The 15,213-nt window shown below is 36.0% G+C and overlaps 1 long non-coding RNA gene across 12 annotated transcripts in view; it reads left to right on the forward strand.

The window, feature by feature from the left end:
* Positions 1–566: 566 nt before the first annotated feature.
* The window catches only part of LOC106507717 (uncharacterized), a 171,135-nt gene continuing 156,488 nt past the window's right edge, over positions 567–15,213 (forward strand). For 6 of the 12 annotated variants that reach the window (XR_014810734.1, XR_014810735.1, XR_014810727.1 and 3 more), the window contains exon 1: positions 6,957–7,282. This is a non-coding gene — a long non-coding RNA (uncharacterized LOC106507717). Of the gene's footprint in view, positions 990–6,585; positions 6,741–6,956; positions 7,283–15,213 lie in introns of those variants that run through there. The other 6 variants (XR_002345872.2, XR_014810738.1, XR_001303922.3 and 3 more) reach the window with 4 other exon arrangements.

A 15,213-nucleotide genomic window follows, 5' to 3' on the forward strand; every position in this document is an offset into this window, starting at 1 on the left:
AGAGGTGTAACTAAGCAAGGGCTCATAGGCCCTTGGCACAAAAAGTCAAACTCGGGCAGTGGCTGCTAATTCTAGCAAAGTAGAATTTATTTACAGGGTGCCAAGCAAGGAAAACAGGCAGCCCATGCTCAAAAGACCCAGGAAAGGAACTCGATTTTAGGGGGACTCATTTTCAGATGCTTCCTTCTGGGAGATACTGGCATTTTGGAGTGTGGCAGAGGAAGAGCACAAAGATGTGGAGTACAAAATAGCACATAACAGCAACAACAAAAAGAAGGAAAAGAAAGAAATTAAGAAAAAAAAATTAATGGCACCCTTTGGGTGCAGCAAGGCAGAGGGAGAGAAGGAAATTGGCACCCACCAGCCCCCATCCCTGGAGAATATCCATCAGACTCCCACCTCAGACCAGAGCTTTAAAGTTAGCCAATGAGTCTCTTTCACACAAAGTCTGGACACTTTTCCAAGAGCTGCTTATGTGCTGGGCCTAGGGCGGGTGAGTCTGCACTGGCCCTTTAAGAGTGGTCCTCAGTTTGCCACACCCCCTGGATCTCCTGCGCATGAGCCCTGATGGGCTTTAAAGCTTGATATTTTGAGGGCCAGTCTCTCAGGCACCAGTCTTAAAAGTTGGGGCATCTCATGTGGGGTATAATCTCTTTGCTCCTCAGAGGGAAGCTCCAGGTTTTGAGTTCCTTCTGGATTAAGATTGCCTGCTGAGGGTGCTGTTTATGGCCAGATGGTGTTTCAGCCTTTCTTAACTGCTTTGATGTAGTTTCCCTCTCATTTGCCTGATGTCCAGGGGTCATTCCACCAGTTTTTAGTTTTTTTCCAGAGGAAATTATTCCATTCTGTATACTTGGTGTGTCCGTGGGAGGAGGCGAGTTTGGGATCTCCCCCCAACATCGGCACCTTAAAATGGAACCTCTAAAAACTCTTCAAGGTCAATGGAAACAGAGCATCTGAATCAACAAACTTAGAAGAACCAAGCAGAGGTGAGAAAGACAGCAGACTCCTTTTTTTCAGATATTTATTTTCCTTTACTTGAACACTGTTTAATTCTTTATAGAATACTCAAGGTAAAGCCATCCCGTTTATGCCTTCTTGACTTTTGTGCTCAGCTAAATAGATTTTTGAGGCTGATCTCCATGTATTTGAAGCCATTTGGGTGGGTTTTTGTAGTTGGCATTGAAGGAAGAGAGTTTATTACATGTCTAATATGGAGAAGTACAACATTCTTTATGGATCATTACGTGGAATATACCTTGCCTTTCAGAAATCATTCGGGTCCTTATGTTTTGAAAAGATTTTAAGTTTCCTTTCTCTGAATGCATGTAATTCAGGCACAGAAACAGGCATTTCTTTTTCTTTGCCTTTGCTGTTAATAGCTTTTCAAATTTTGTGGATACTGCTGAAATCAGGTTTAGTTACAGGTGACCATAGAGAGATGCTAAAAGAACCTGAAAATTGAAGAAACCAAGGAAGTGTCATATTATTTTTACTTGTCTGTCTTTGCTAACTCCCAACTAATGTTATTTTCAAGCTGAAATAAGGTTAAAGTATAAATATTTAAAAAATTTAGAAAATAGTGAAATGTGTAGGACCATTCTCATTTTCACCTTTAAACTTTGTGTTAATGCCTATTAAGTTCAATTCTGTGGTTTGGTGACTCAGTGGGTGGCTGGTTAGAAGTGATTGACATGGACTCACCTGTAAGTTTTTTCTGATGTTTACCTCTATTTTTACTTAGATATGATATTAAGAGTATAAAGCAGTAGAACTAAAGGCAGACAGGCTATTCTAGTTAAGAATCAGCTCATTTACTCTGAATAGTATCTGAGAACATTTGCTTACATATTACTTCAAAAGCCAAAATTGAGTCACATATTGAATACATGGGACAAGTAATGAGTAACAGTAGTATAGGTTTTTAAAGGGCCTACCATATATGCTTATATTTCAATTGGAAAACTATATTCAAATGCTATTTTATTTTTAAGCTAGAAGTTCTATTTTGCAAAACCACATTTTTCTTTACTTTTGTTTGTTCGTTTTCACATTAATCAGAGCCTTTGATGTATCAGCAAATAGAATGTTTGAATGCACCAGTGATAAACATATCCAGGCTGGGCAAAGAGATGACTGAATTTGGAAGTGGCTTCTTAGAAAAAAAAATCATTTTTTTTCATTTTGGAATCAGAAATGGTTACGTTTCAAATATATTGCTATACCCAGACACAGAGACCAAGTATGCCAACAATGTGCTTCATATTTTAGGATGTCATTTATTATGACAGTTTTTATTGTAAAGATAAGAATATTATCTCATCCTCACTCTTTCAAGTGGATTCTATTCACAGAATTAGTGTCTTCCAAGATGAGACCTATTGGAATGTGTTGTTTATTTTTGCTTGCTAGTAGAGGGTTATTTTTTACAAAAACTGCAATAATAAGTAGTTTTTATGTATAGCTACAACAAATAAGAGAGCTGGTTACCTAAAATAATAATTAGTAAAATGTGAGCTTTTTAGGTACAATTTTGGAGACCCACCAAAGGATACAACTATATTTATTAGACTCCTATAACCTGACACTTGTAAGGAATGCCAGAGCTATTTTGGAGCAGGATGATTGATTGATTGATTGATATCTTTATTGGAAATAGTTAAAGCACATGGAAGCTATATAATTTGGCATGTATTCCAAAGCCATAAACACTTTACCTGGAGTTAGTTCACCTGTGTTTTTTTCATTTTATTGGCACCAATTGACTTACAATATTGTATTAGTTTCAGGTGTACTACAAAGTGACTCAGTTATACATATACCTATATCCATTCTTTTTTCCCATGATGGTTATTACAAACTTTTGAGTAGATTTGCCTGTGCTACGTAGGTTCTCATTAATCATCTCTTTTATACAGTAGTGTGTATATGTTATTCCCACTCTCCTAATTACTCCCTCCCTACAATGGTTTCACCTATGAGAACTATAAGATTCATTTTGAAATCAGTGAGTTTGTTTCTGTGAATTTGTTTCTGCTTTATAGATAAGTTCTTTTATATCATTTTTATTAGATTCCACCTATAAGTGATATCAAATGATATTTATCTTTCTCTATGTGACTTATTTCACTTACTATAATAATTTCTAGGTCCATCCATGTTACTGCAAATGGAATAAGTCCATTCTTTTTAATGGCTGAATAATATTCCATTGTTTATATGTGTCACATCTTCTTTATCCATTTCTTTGTCCATGGACATTTAGGTTTCATCCAGGTCTTGGCTATTATAAATAGTTGGAACAGGGTGATTTAAATATTGGATGACAGTAAATGTAGACATTCAAATCTCTGCTTCAGTTGTTCAAACAGTCTTCAGTCTTTAAAACAGATAATAAGGAAGGGCAAAAGAATTGGAGTTAATTTTTAAAGGAAGGAGAAATCTGAGCAAGCAAGCATTATTTCATCTCAAGTAAACTAGTGTTATAAATAGTTTCTACTTCCATTAAGGAAATAATAAATGCCGTATAATGTATAGTTGTCATCCAAACTTGGATAATTTTGAAAGTGAGTGGGGCCTATTAACAATTAAACATGAAAAAATAAAAATTAAGATGTATAGTCACTCTAAGAATGATTCCTTATTCATTAATTCAATGGTTAGTCTTCTAAGTCATTGGAGGAAAAAATGAAAAAATTATCATCCCTAGCCCTCAAAAAGATCAAGGTTGGGAGGGTTGAATATATATATGTTTTATTAAGAATTAAGATAAAATTCTTTTTAGGGAGCATAGAGGAGAGGTTTCTATCTGTAGTGAGGATACAAAAGAAATTCTGTTAAACCTTTAAAAGTCCATAGAGTTGAGAAGAATGAATTCTCAGTCCCATTTGATAGTGAGGGAAACTGAGACCCATGCTAATTAATTAGCCAATAGCAGATTTGAGGAAAGTATATGATTCCTGAGTTCCATTCTAAAACTTTCCATCCCACTGTGTTATTCTTGTAGGAACTATTAGAAGGAAAGGGGCATGTGAAAATGCTTGAGAAAGTCTAAACAACCCAGTTTAGTCACTTTAACCTTATGACTCCAACTATACGTTTTGTTCTTTTAATGCTTTGAAATACCTCATAGGTTTTGTTTTTGTTTTTTCAAGGAAGACTCTGAAATAAGATTTGCTTTGCAAGTTGAATCTCATGACAAGAGGAACTGCAGTTTGCATATTGTACCACTAGGATGGCTGAGCCTATCCCACATTCTAAGTGGACTTTTATTATATACAAATATAGCATAAGATCCTATTGTGTATACATACCAACTCAAGCAAAACCCATTACGAAAATATTTCTTAGACAATGCTGATACTGTATTATATTCCAGAAACATACTTAGCTGAGTATTGTGCTCGTTTGTAATATCTGGGGTGAGCCTACCCACATGTGGACACACATTTAGGCACATGTGACATTGTCAGGCTATTCTGTCATTTATCATCTCTCCAGTGCTACTCATTTCATTATTCATTTGGTTGATTCTTTGGCTTAATTCCAAAAAGATGACCATTGAAGCAAATGTGAATATCCCCAAATTGATTTTTAATATCATTCCTTATTTTTATCTTAGTCTGAAAATAATATTGATTAGTTCAGTGTGTTTATTTTGATGGTGAAATTTTAAAGATTGAAAATGGTAACTATAAGGAAAGTAATAAAATATGCTCTCTTTGAGGTAGAAAGTTCAGCACTTAGAACAAGACAATGGCCTCCATTCTCTGACTGACAGGTGGATATCACATTAGATGAAAATGATAAGGGAATTAGTGGACTGAGGAATAACTTCCTCTTGATGGTGCCCTGACCCTTGACCTATGGCCTAACTCTTGTTAGCTTCACTAACACAGGGTAATTGTCACAGGTGTAGGATAAAAGACATCTCTACAGAACACGTTGGAGATTTATTTCTTTTGATGACCACAAATGTGCTGTTGAGATAAAACTGTAATTTCTGACCTCTGACATATAAAGACATGAAATTCACCCATGAGAAAGCAAAATTCCAAATGCAAAGAACTTTTGACTGTTGGGCTTGGAGATCACTGTTACAGCAGAAAGGATACATGCATGAGGGCAAAGCAATGGTCAATAAGTTATTGTCATTACCCTGAAAGCATATTTCATGCATAATTGTGACACCAATCTGATAAAGAAGACTCTAGCCACAATAGACTCCCTGAATTTTTATAATTATTAGTAAACTCTTTTGGTGTCATACACTGGAAATGTGTCCTATTCTGAAATGATTCTTTTTGTATTTATATGCTAATCATCTTCTTCAAAAGAAGTCAGTTCTTTGAATCTTATTTAAATGTTCTGAAGGTAGTAGCTTTGAGTTTTTACGGATGATGTAGTAACAATTGTGATTTCTCATGAAAGTTAATGCCTTCTCCTGTAAGAAAATATATTGTATCCTCCCTTTTCAGCAACACAAGGAAGAAATTCAAAAAACACAGTGAAGCACAATGAGTTATGTAAATCCATGTTATAATAGAAGAATATTACAAGGGAAAACCAAATGACTGTAATACCCATTAAAGTCAATAGTCATATACCAATGATTAAAAAAAAAAAAAGCTGCAGAAGAGAGAATATTGCTGGCAAAATGAAAATGACTTCACATTTCATTAAAATGAAGTCAACGCAGTAACCTGGCAGTGTTTTCAAAATGTTTTATCATGAAGGAAACACTCAACTTTTCAAACACTTGGCACAATAAAGTGGTGTGGTTCCTTACTCTGTTTATTTACGAGTGTAATACTAGCATCATCCCAATGTTTGTTACTCAATATGAAGAAGAAACCATAAGAATTTCCTCAACATAACAGATCCCCAAAATCCAATTTCTATTCAAAACCACATCAAAGATATAAATTACTTTTTAAATTCATTGAGGGTTCTTATTCAGGTCATAGGTCTTGCCCTTCAGCATTTTTTTTTTTTTATCCACAGCATACTTTGATGATGCAAAATTAGTATCTGTAAGATTGAGAATAATCAGTCAAAGAAAATACAAAGATTATGTTTATCTTAAAATGATACTATAGGTAAACTATGTCAGTTGGTTCAGTAAAGGTATAGCCAGACCCATCTATTTCCAAAATATCACATTTTCTTTTTATTAAATCATGATAATAAGGGATTATAATCATGTAACTTATTGTCATGCATACTTGCTATAATAATGCCTTCTTCCCAGACTACCATCTTTTCAAATGTGATGAGATCATCAGGTAACAGTGTAGGATATGAAGGCTTAGCACGCTGTGTTGTTAGCACATTAAAAAAAGAAATTGCTGGGATAATTAACAACTACCTATTTGTCTGTGGGATGCATTCATTATGGCTCTACAAATTGGAGGTCTCCAAAATCTGTGCAATAAAATTTACTCTTTGTTCAGGAAGTTCCCCTCGGATTTGGGGAAAATTCTGGTTTGCTGTGTCTATTGTAATTGTGACAGGCAGTTGACATGTCTCATAGTCTAAATGTAGTGGCAAGCAGGGGGTGGTACAATGATGAAAAAACTGCCATTCATTCTTGTGCAAAGGAAAGGTGTTTCTTAGCATATTCCAACCTATGTTCAGACTAGAGTTGGGTCTCTGGGGTTGAAGGTCAAATCTGTGAGGTCAAAGCTATTTCTTGTCAATCTTCGTTCACTAATGACACATGAATTGGAAATTAGAACAAAGTAAGTAAAACGAATAGCCAGAAGGTGAGTGTCTGTTTTATTACTCAGAAGAGCTGGGAAATCTGGCCAATTGTTGCCCTATGTGGCTTGAATGACAGTTGTTAAGTTGAAAAAGGGACAGTGTGATGGGAATGCCACTTTAAATCTCAATTACCTCCTCCACTCCAATCAGCTTGGTAGAGCTTTAATGAAGTGCAATTCTCTGTCCTTTTCCTCATACTTCTATCTCTAGAATAAGCCTCACATTCAAGTTTGACAGCAGTACAATCAGTTTTCCATTCATCACTGGCCCTGTTTTAACCCTGCTGAAAAAGGGCCTAATGTACGTGGCAGTGATGGCAATTAGGCAGAAAAGTAATATTAGAAACAGACAAAAGCCTGAGTCTTTTAGCATTACAGGTGTTTTTTTTTTTTTTTTCCCCGTTCTAGACATAAAGGAATAGGCAGTGTTGTTAAGTTCCCTTCTTCAGTCTTCTCTTAAGCTGAAAGTCCAACGATTTCAAGATTCAATTAATTAGAGACATGGAGAGCCAAAGAACAAGGTAAAAGCTAAGTTCTTTCTAACTGAAGACACACTTAGTAATTGGCCCCTTATTAAAATGGATATCTTCAGGGTGTATGTTTAATAAGGTTGATAAAAACTCGTCATTTCCTCATTAGGATAGCACATGAATACACTCTGTATGTAGGAAAGAAATCGTAAAGAGAACAAACAGGAAAATATCAATCTGTTCAATATAGGAATGTAAAACATAAAAATTGAAAAGCTTGAATTATAACTTTTCAGAGATGGGGATATTAAATGCATTGTGTATGTGTGTGAATGAATGAGTGTTTAAGCTGAGATTTTTTTTTTAAGACAAGTCTTGGCTCTTCAATCAGTTTATCTTGAGATCCAAAATATTTAAGCATTTGAGTTTTTAACCTGGATCGATGATATTGACTATGACTTCTTTTTTTAAACCTTAAAGATGGATGACACATTTAAATGGCTTTCTCGTATAAAAACAAAAGCAAGCTTTCAAAATCTATACATTTGTGTGTGCATGCTTAAGAATCTATGTAATAATCATGCCTGTATCTTTTGCACAAAAGGTCACATATACATGTTTAAGTATACATGTGCATTGTTTTACCTAATTATATTTGTAAATATGTCTTTCCTAGGGTGTGTGAATTCTTAGAAAAGATAAAAGTTCTTAGATTTTTGTGCACGCATTTAATTGTTATATATGTTTTCCTAACGGTTCTTTTTATGCCAATTTTTAAAAATGTCAGCCAGGTTGGGGTGTTTTTTTGTTTGGTTTTGTTTGATAGATTCCACAGGAACATGTGGCATCGGTATAAGGATCTTGTTTAAGAGAATGGAGGCTTGGAGGAAAAAAAAAACAGATGCAGCAATTAGGCGGCTCTTGCTGCTCATTGGGGAGGTGACACAAGTGGGTGATAGTGGCTTTCACCTCTCACACTCCCTTCTCTCCTGCCTGATTCCTAGAACAATCCCTGTCAGAAACACTCTTTGAAAAAGGCTGCATTAGACAATGGCTCTTCACCCTTATTTTACGCTTTAAGTAGTGGAGCAGAATGCTGTAAGGGGCTGAAAACAAGGCGTAATCTGAGAAAGACGCGCAGGCATTGTTATAACTGTGAAAACCAGAAGAGCCCCTTTCAGAGCCGTGACTGAAAGTGCTCGGAAGACCTTTAGTCCTTTGCACTCTCCCAATCACCAATTAGACAAACATTAACATCAATTAAGCTGTTATACGGCACAGGTTCCATATAATTACCTTAATGGGTTGACGCTTTCTTTAGCAGCAATTTCTTAAACAAACTTCATCTTTTGTGCAACAGGCTAAGAAAATTTTCAGCAGGGAGCATTTCCTTTTGTCAAGTTTTCTAAAGAGACAGCTGAATTGTTCTATTTAACAACAAACACCTTCACTAAGGACCCTCGTCTTGTCCCCGTTCCCACCACATTTGACTACTAGGCTCAAAGCTTATTAACCATCAGAGACAAAAAAACGGACTGGCCAGGGGAGCCCAGACACATGCAGGGCGGGCGGTACACAAAGGACCAGTGAGTCTGGCACCGGTTTGCAAGCAGACCCTCGGAGAAAGCACCAATTGAATTAGTTGCCTATTTAGTATCCAAAGCGCCAGATCCGTCCTTACCAAAAGCACAAAGAAAATGAAATAGAAAAACAGGATCTTGCTCATAAAACAAGACAAATCTGTCTAATTTATTTTGTACCAGTAAGTGCTAATTAAATGCAAGCTACTCAGATTCTTCCTGTTCCTGCCTCACCTAATTCGCTTAGAATCACGACAATGCCAGTCTGATTTTTCCCCCTGTTTAACAAACATTCATTTGAAATGTACTCAAATACAGCTATAAAAATACAACCCTTATATCACTTCTATTTTTATTTTATATAAAGTCCATGTGTTTTTACTCTGTTGTGAAATTATTTGGGGGGGAGGGAAAAAAGCTCTTGGCAGAAACAAATCCTTAAACTATCCTTGTGCATCGTAAGGAATAAACAACTTGAGATGCATATAATGAACTATAATTGTTTCTCCCCCACCCCCCAGGGTTGGAGTAATGTATGTAACCAAATTTCACAGCAATTCATGAAAAGTCAGAAGCTTATCTTTTTTACAGTTTTTAAAGCGGACCACAATAAAAAAATAAAATGAAAAAATATAAAAATATAGTAAATAATTATGCTAAACCAAAGTCTTTAAAATGCTTTACATTACCCCCACTCTGCCCCCCCGCCCCCGCATCTTGCCTTCTGTCTGTCTTTCACATTCCTACTGCTCATTTTCACATACCTGACTATAACAATATCCTCGGAGTAGGCAATTCATTTTACATCTTTAAGGTCAGGGCTTGGGCTCCAAAGACAAGTGTTTGCTCCTTTTAGTCTTGCCCTTGTGAACTCCCAACACCTCTTTAGGTCAAAAGCTCAAGGCCACAAAATTAAAGGATGACGATGATTTTATGTTTAGATTTTTAACCTCAGGCCACCGTTGGCCATGACTAGAGCATTTTACAGGGAAGGATTTCTAGAATGGAAACGTATACAATTACAAAATGATCGTTCTCAATTGTTCTGCCAAGAATTAACTTTTGAAAAAAAAATGTGCACCGGATATCAATTTATCCACAATATTTAGTCTGAAACACATTTACTGAATAGATTTATAATCATAAAGTAAAATTAAGGTTACCCCTTTCTTAAACTTCTGCCTTAGTAAACTTAATATATACAGTAATGTTTTCCCTTTGAATGTGGGTCTACTATTTATTAGAAATTATTTTTACTCAGTTTGTAATTTCTGTTCACATCAATCTAGTTAAAGTATTTTTGAGTCTTCCTGGATTGCTGCCTTGGTGCCTTATGATGTCAGTTTAAGTACCAAATTGTTTTACTCCTGTTTTCTTCCTTGGTTATTGCTTTCTACTCTAGCCCAAATACAGCTACAAACTGGGGATGTCCTAAGTGAATGTGGGAAGCCCACGTAAAGAGTTGCCATCACTAAATTGTCTCAGATTGGAGTTCGGCTACCCATGATGCAGGAGAAACCTGTAATATTATATCAGGAGAGGCCTGAAGAAGAGATGGTAGATGTCCTTATAAGAGTAACTTGATAATTAAAGAAGCATAAATCTTAAAAAAATTATTCCTTTGTAAAGCACAACCTGAGAATTATATAAATCTGTATCGTTCTTAGAACTTTTACATATGACAGATATAATTGGGTATAATAAGGAGGGACAGGATGCCAGGTGGCAAAGTCACCTCTGTAACCACAAAGAAAATGTGTCTAGAATCTGAGATCTCTTTTCCTAATATCGAGTATTAAAGATGAATCTGTGATGTATGAATGGATTTTTTTCCCATTCAACACGTGAGGCAAAGATCTGAATAAAGTAAATGTTCACTTTTTGACACCCATATCAAACTGAAAACACCTCAATCAACTGTTGGATGGATTTGGCATAATTATTGATACACTTTGCAGGATTTTAAGAGTGAGGATTCAGTGCTCACATACCATATTTGAAATGAACACAACTTATCAAGTAGAGTTCTGACATGTGTGACTCTTAGTATCATTTTGGAAGTGAAATAACCTGTCAGATTTTAAAATGTGTTAACAACTGGATGGTTAAGTGGCAGGGACATGAAGAGAGGACATGGGCTTGGTTTGAGATTTTGTTCTGGAATAGAGTCACTGACTGCCATCCTAGAAGTAATCACAATAAAAGTTTCCCCTCAGGGGTTCTGAACAGAAATTCTATAGCAGAATAAATAAACTACTACACAGTTAGATTATCTTAACTAGCATCTGCAATCTTCCTTACAATAGCCATTTATTGATGTCTTTCCAAATACATTAGAAGTGGCAGAGGATTTATTTTGCCTTTGAAAAGTACTTATAACCATTCACTCATTCAACAAATATTTAACTTTCGACTCTGTGCCAGGCATTCTTTCCTAAGTACATTATCAAACCTGAATAGTACAAAATGCCTAACATCCTTTCATTGGAGATGTCCAAACTTTAAATGGATTAAAGCAATTTATATTGAAGGCATAGACAGAAAAAAAATCTACTTCTCTCAGACTTTGTATAACTCTTTGTCCTGATTAATTTCTATCTGGTGCCTGACACATAGTAGGTGCATCAAATGTAGTGTTAATTTCTCCGTATTCTAACCCCAGTTGATTTGAGTGTGTGTGTGTGTGTGTATGACATTATCTAGAAGTAAGAAATCCTCTGACCACGGCCATTGTTCATTTGCACTAGTCTCCTTGCATGTATGACAGCGATTTATTTTAAGGGGCTGTAATACGCGTTCTTGTTTTGATTTCAAAATATGTTTTCCTTATTCTTTCCATCACTCACATTTATTCTGGAAAAAAGTTAGAGGGCAGTGTGTATGGGGTAGGGCGAATGGGTGATACTGAGGGATGGCTCAGCATTTATTTTTGAAGTTAGAGTATAAATGACTAGTGTATGTGTGTGTATGTTATACTTCAGGATGAATGAGAGTCTTCCAAAAATTTGAGTGAGAAATTGCAGCTCTTCAAGGAGAAAATAATAGAATAGGTAACAGTGAAACCTAGGCTAGATAAGGTTTCCCTTTTAAGGGAGTCAGTCAGCACCCATGTTGTTAAGCATCTATCTGCTGAGTGGGCTCTGGGTACAACTGGAACTACTGCAGAAGTAGTGAAGTATTTAAGAGATACAAGCGCAAAAATTACTTCTGAAGGAATTCAGAATCGAGGGTCTGGACTGCCACTGCATATTTGTTTCCTATCTCTTGACAACGTCCTGCTTCTCTAGGAACTTTTGAGGAAATTTTGGCCATCCATTTATGCTAAAAGTTGGTGTTTAACTCCCTTTTCAACCAATGAAGAACCATGATATCTGTGATTCATAATTACTTAAAAAATAGGTAATGATCTAAAGGGAAATGAGGCCTGGAAATGCTCACCTAAGGTGGAAAATAATTTCATGCCGAAGTCAATCCCCTTAACTTCTAAATTTCAGTCAGTATATCTATATTCAGGTCTGTATCCATCCACATCATCTCTCTCTTGTCTTCCTATACATCGCCTGGATTATTATAATAAAATGTAACTTCTATTAAAATTAATACTTGAAAAATGTACTCTCAGTTAAACATAATGGCAGATTGTTATAACTGTTATGTACACACACACACCAACAAATACCAAGCAATAGTATTACTGTTGAGATATTTGGAAATGTTAATATATTTCTAGCACTTCGAATATTCTTAATATACATAGATACAAAAGGGCAAACCCTTAGAACCTCTGGGAGGGAGGTGAGCATTTTTATTCAAAATGTTGAGGATAAAATGAAAAGGCAAACCTGCCGTAAACATACAAATAAATATCTCCTTTGAAATTCCTTCCCTGCAGTATTTCACAGTTTACATTAGTGAAGGGAAGGTTCTTATTGCAAAGAGTGTTTTTTTCAAGGTGCTTATATGTGTGCATCATTTCTAGGATCCCCGAATCAGATACATTTTATAAACCTCTCCCCTTTACCCAAGCTCTTCTATATGTGCTATATTGTGTTGAGAGGAACCCTCCATACATTAGATTTGGAATACACTTCCAGTGTTTAACCTAATTCTTCCATATTTTCAGTTGTGTTCCTCTTCCTATTCTGAGTTAAGAATGAAGTGAAGATCTGGGGAATCATATTTTTTTTAATACTTCATAATTGTTCCTCATCTTTCTAACATAATATTTAAAACTCAAACACTATGAAATCAATTTATCAACAATCAGTCCTGAATGGTCTTGTGCTTTCTTTCCAAAAGGCAAACGTGATTCTGCTCTGAGATGGAGTATTGCCAATGTGCTAAATACTCTTTTATTCTCATGAAATTAAAAAAAAATCCTAACCCAATTCTTAAAGGTCCCACATAATGTTGGGCTTTTGGTTGTTGGGGTTGGGGGGCGGTCAGGAAAGTTTACTTGATTTATTGGCTTCTCCATTTAGTTAACTTGGTATGGTCTAAATTCCTCAGGGCTTCTAAAGCTACCGTGTCATCTGTGATCTTTTTAATGGTTCAGCCTGGTTAACAAACACTATTTCCGCATTGTGCATCCCTGTCTATAGGAGAGGCCAAAGCCTTTCATTCAAACTCTGGAAAGTTTCCTCCTCATTTGTAGGGAGTGGTGTAAACAGGGAAGATTAGAGGTGTGTCATGGGCCATGTCACTCCCCAGTGCCCCTCCTCCTCTCTTTGTGACAAAGGAGTGATAAGAGAAGACTAAGTGACTTGAGAGTTAGTGTAAGAGAATGTGGACCAGGGTAGTGTTAGCAGAGAAGATGAAACAGTGATGGAAAAAGTGAAAGGAGGGAATATTGTGAAATAGGGTAAGAAAAATAGGCCCAACCAATCACGTCCCTGCAGTCTCTGTATACACAACTTACTTGTTTTGCTTTTCACAGAATTGTTATGAAAAATGTGCATTAGGTCAATTAGAGGTATCTCAAATTTTAAGAAGGAAAAAAAAGAGGGGGGAGAAAATCTCCTCTTCTTTATAACCCCGTACCCTTTTTATTTTGTTACAATGCCTCAGGAAAGGATTATGACACAGTGGCCTTGTTTTATACATGCATCATCTTTTCTTACATAAATATTAACTGCATTTGGCTTTTTGGGTGTCACACAATTAGCAAATTAGTCATTCTCAAGAGTAGTCATCTAGGTTTCATAGCACTTTCCCCACCTTAATTTTAGAATATTACATGCAAGGGGAAAAATTGCCTTCTTTTTTATCACACTCATTGAATTCCCTTCTCTTAATGCTAGGCTCTGGAGTTATAGTGGCAGTTAGTTCTATCATCAGAGTATCAGCACTTTGAATGGAATTTTGAAAATTACTGTGCGGGCATTATAGCAGAATCGGTCATTCTCTCTATACGATAAATGCACTCTCATTTTGAAACCTATGCATTCCCTTTAATATAGTCCCCCTTTCAGTTGATTGCATTTATTGCAAGTGTGAGACAAATTAGAAACTTCTTGAAGGTTTCAGATCTTTTGTGTGTGGTATCTATGAGAAAGACAAGAACTTTTCTTTTATATATGAGATTTAGTCAATCGAGCTTATGTGTCTAAGAAGCAGAACAGACAATTCATCTGCACTTAATGTGGATAAGTATGAAATACAGTATCCATGTCCAAGAGAATCCAGAGTAGGATTGAGGGCTTTTAATTTCATGTTTAAAAGTATCCTAACTCTAATATGGTATACTTCCAAAATGCATTATTCTGAGTATGACATTCAGAGAGGCCCAGGTGCTGTGTTGCATCTCTCTGCGACTGTCATGTTGAAGATCTGCCAATGTATTTGTCATCTTTGTAGAGTTTATGATGAATGAAATTTGGGTTATTCGAAGTTGATGTAGAGGCCATTTTATTTTAATCCATTTCTTCTAGACTTTCATGATTTGCCCATTGGAGAAAAGTATCTATTCTCCAGCAAATCCTAGAGCTCTGCCAGAGGGAGTCAACCTTCTATTACTAGCTGCTAAGGTGTACTCAAGAGAAGCCCTGTAGGCCATATGTGGAGAACCAGAGGGTGACTTGAACACAGTCTGTAGTGTTTTGTCCATTGTACCCTTTAATAGAATTGTGCAATGAAATTTCATTTTTTGAGCTCCTAGAGTCACCTTCTATTGGTAATGAGATCTTGAATAAGGTCCTCCTCTTAGGAGCTGGCACTGCAGAAAATAGTCTTAGAAGTTCATGTATTTCCATCTGTTTCTCCAACTATAGGTGTTTCTTTACTTGTCAGGTTATTAATCCTCTACTTAATAACATACTCAAACTGAAACCTAATTATATGAGTCCAGAACCACAGCATAATATTATGAAGGCAAATGTATCTATTATTTAAAGTCCTAGTGAT

Source organism: Sus scrofa, chromosome 7 (assembly GCF_054392235.1).
Source record: "Sus scrofa isolate SSC_HxYL_T2T_F1_AM1 chromosome 7, Sscrofa_HxYL_maternal_Yorkshire_Landrace_v2.0, whole genome shotgun sequence".
NCBI classification, from domain to species: domain Eukaryota; kingdom Metazoa; phylum Chordata; class Mammalia; order Artiodactyla; family Suidae; genus Sus; species Sus scrofa.